The sequence below is a fragment of the Pteropus alecto genome, unplaced genomic scaffold (genome assembly GCF_000325575.1).
Source record: "Pteropus alecto unplaced genomic scaffold, ASM32557v1 scaffold44, whole genome shotgun sequence".
Taxonomy (NCBI): Eukaryota; Metazoa; Chordata; class Mammalia; order Chiroptera; family Pteropodidae; genus Pteropus; species Pteropus alecto.
Window position 1 is genome coordinate 6,374,308 of NW_006436812.1, and position 3,401 is coordinate 6,377,708.

General features: G+C 56.1%; 1 pseudogene; it reads right to left on the reverse strand.

Moving 5' to 3' along the window:
- Nucleotides 1-1,860: 1,860 nt before the first annotated feature.
- Nucleotides 1,861-1,992, reverse strand: LOC112481607 (annotated as a pseudogene).
- Between the last annotated feature and the right edge of the window lie 1,409 nt (nucleotides 1,993-3,401).

A 3,401-nucleotide genomic window follows, 5' to 3' on the forward strand; every position in this document is an offset into this window, starting at 1 on the left:
CGGGGCGGGGCGGAGGTGCACGCGGGCACGGGGCTTCCTGCAGCCCCAAGCTCAGTCCTTATGTCCGTCCACCTGTCCATGCTCCCTCCCCAAGCCTTTGCATGTTCGCCTACAGTTCTTGTCCCTTCAGCGGCAGCTAAGATGACAGGGCGCCCCCACCTCATTCTCTTTTTTCAGTTCTGGCTCAGACCAGAGTTGGGCGTTGGGGGGTCATGCCCGCAGTAGTGGCTGGAAGGTATCCTGGTAGCGTTCTTCTGAAAGTCTGTGGAGAGTTGGAGAAGGGTTCTCCCTTAGGGAAAAAGGCTCTGACCAATGGGGTGGGTCTGTGCCAGAGGTGGGGATCAGGACTGCAGAGGGGCAGCAGGTGGCCCCGCTGGCTGGTGGTTTGGGGACTCCCGGGATGCTCTGTGGCATCCCCCCTTAGCAGGCATCAGAGTCACTGGCACATCAAAACAGATGCCTGGTCTCTCACCCAGGGTTGCTGGCTCAGGAGGATGGCAGGCCTGAGAAACTGCATCTCTGACAAGTTACACGTGATGCTTGTGTTGCTGGTCCAGGCCCCCGCTCTGAAACCCATAGATTTTATGCAGCGTTGTTGAGTGCCTGTGCTGTGCTAAGCAGAGCTGGGTGGGAGCCTGAATAACTTCACACCTGGTACAACCCCCAGCTCACGGAGCCCAGTCACTGGCTGAATGAAATGAGGCACCCCAGAACCCCCACAGCACAAGACTCTCACTAGGGGATATGGGCAGCTGTGTGTTGACAGGCAGGGATAGAGTCACAGTGACACCAACCCCACCAGTATATGGAGTCCTGGCCAGTCCCTCAGGGAGGCAGGCAGTGTGCCTGGACTGCCTTCTTTTCTCTTTCATGCTCTTCTGAGATATTATGTTTTCTACAAAGCACACGGATGATGTTTTTAATTGAGAATAAGCTCCTAGAGAACCAAGGAGGCCAGCCTGGAGGTGAATGCCTGTTTTCATGCTGGCTCCACTTGGGGAGGCTGGGCTGCTCCCTGGAGCACACAATAAATCTTCCCCAGCCATTCTAGAACCTCCATGCTCAGGAAGTCACCAAGCTTCCCCCAGCCCCAATCCAGGCCATCCCCTTGGTGTCTCTCAGCTCCCCAACGGACTCCACCCCTATGGACATGAGGCCAGAGCACGGTCAAGAGAAAATGGAGTGAGAGATTGGAAAGCTTCCCCCTTGGGCTGCAGCCCTCCTCTTCAGCCCCCGCCAGCCCCATCTGCAGACCAGGGGCCCCACTGGCTTTTAGAGAGGGAGCTGCCCGCCTGGCCACCACAAGAGGGCTTATGTCTTTTCTGCTATCCTGCAGGGAATAGAGGCCACAGCAGGCTGAGCTGTCCTGGCCACCCAGGACCTCCGCAAGGCTGATGCTGAAGCAAGCACTGTCCATGCTGAGGCCTGATGTCCCTATGGGCTGGTGCAGGAGGCCTTTTGGGCCTGGTGGGCGGCCATGTGGGACGAGGTGGCAAGCTAGGGCCGGGCCGCATGTCCTGCATGGCTTGCTTGCTGGGAAGGAGGTCTGCATGTACACACTCATGTGGTCTGTCACATACCCAGCAGATGCACACAAACCCTCTCAATGTGTTTAGATGGGAGATACAGTTCCTAGAATTCCCAGGTGCCCAGCCTGCACTGGCTGATGCACCTACCACTATGGACAAAAATACACAAGGCCTGCTCTAGGAGCTCTGAGAATGGCAGAGGCAATAAGCCAAAATGAAATTTTAACGAAGGTACTTTTATTTTATTGTTTTAGGCGAGGTAACCCTTGGTCGACCTCACAGATTGCAAGGAACTTGTCAGCTTGCAATCCCTTATTTTTTTATTTTTTTATGCCTATAGCATCTGGTCCTCCTAGGTGGTCTCCCATCCAAGTACTAACCAGGCTCAACCCTGCTTAGCTTCCAAGATCAGACTCCGAGATCAGACGGGATTGGGCTTGTTCAGGGTGGCATGGCTGTAGACAAAGATACTTTTAGATTGTCACAAATATCGTGTGGAAAGAAGAAAGGCGATGAGAAAGAGAAAGGTGTGGGGACAGGAAGGCCAGGGACAGCCACTTAAGGAAGGGCCTGACTCCAGGGAGGATGACCAGGTAAGGAAGACTCAACAGAGGAAACAGCACACGTTGGGCAATGGAGTGGCCTGTGGGAAAGGGGCCAAAACTGTAGGGCCAGGCCAAACAAGGGGTGTGACCTGACCTTGAGAGTGAAGGAGGGAGGGCCTTGGGGATGTGAGCACAGTGGGGACCACAGGACTTGTTCCTGAGAACACGCTCATGGGCCACTCCAACCTGAGTGGTCAGCTCTGTCCTTCACAAGCACGGGGCTCAAAGTGTCTCTGGGTTGGGGTGTGGTGAGCTCGTGGAGGCAGGCACGTATGCCTGGTGGCCCACTTGTGGGCAGTCCTGTGGGCTCTGGCTCCTCGGATTCACGCTGTCTTGCTTCATACACATTTTCCCTGGAGTTCCTTCTCTGGGGAAGCTATGTCCCCATGAGAAGCTGGCCAGGAAATTTAAGAGCCTGATCCCCACAAGGAAACCCTAACCAGTGAGGGCAAGAGCTAGTATGTATGCCCAGCCCCATCTTTTTGGGGGTCCATTCTGGGAGGCAATGTGTCCTGGATTGAGCTGTGCACAAGTTCACACCCTGTCCGGTCTCACACATCCCACTCCCCTCTCCTGTTTCCTAGAGTCCCTCCTAAATCGAGCCCCCCAGACCCAGGCTCTGCTTCTGGGACCACTGGTGAAGCAGGTGAGTGAGCTGGCCACATGGCTGTCCAGCCAGGGGGTGGGGCAGGGAAGCCTGTGTGCACACCTGAGCCAGGGGCCGTGCTTGTCTAGCTTCTGCCCACTGAATCCAGAGGCCTCCGTTAAGTTCTAGGGTTCCCTGAGCAGCCTCTGCAATTCCACTGTCCTGGGGGTGTAGTCCCATGTGGGAGTCAGTGCCTGGTGCACAGCAGGGACACAGCCCTGTGGGTGGGTGCTTGGTTCAGTTATAGCCCAGCATCAGGCTGGGTCCTCCCAACACCCTAACACCTGAGTGGTCTCACCTGGGCCATCCTTGAGAAAGGAGAAAGGGTGCCAGAGAGGTGGCCTGTCCACCATGAGGCTGCCTACTCTTGTTGCCCTGTGTTCCTGGCAGAAGCCCCCTCACCTCTCAGCCCTGGATCTGAGCCATAGGAGGATCAAGGGAGGTGAAGCTTGGGGACACTCTGCAGAGGTCACACCAGCACGGGTGGTGGGGAGGGAAAGGATTAGCAGCAGCTGGTAGCCATGGAAACAGGACAGTGGCCTGATAGACTCCCCAGGAAAGATCCCTGGACCCCTCACATGGATACCCCCACCCTAGCTATGAGCTCTGCCATGGCCTATT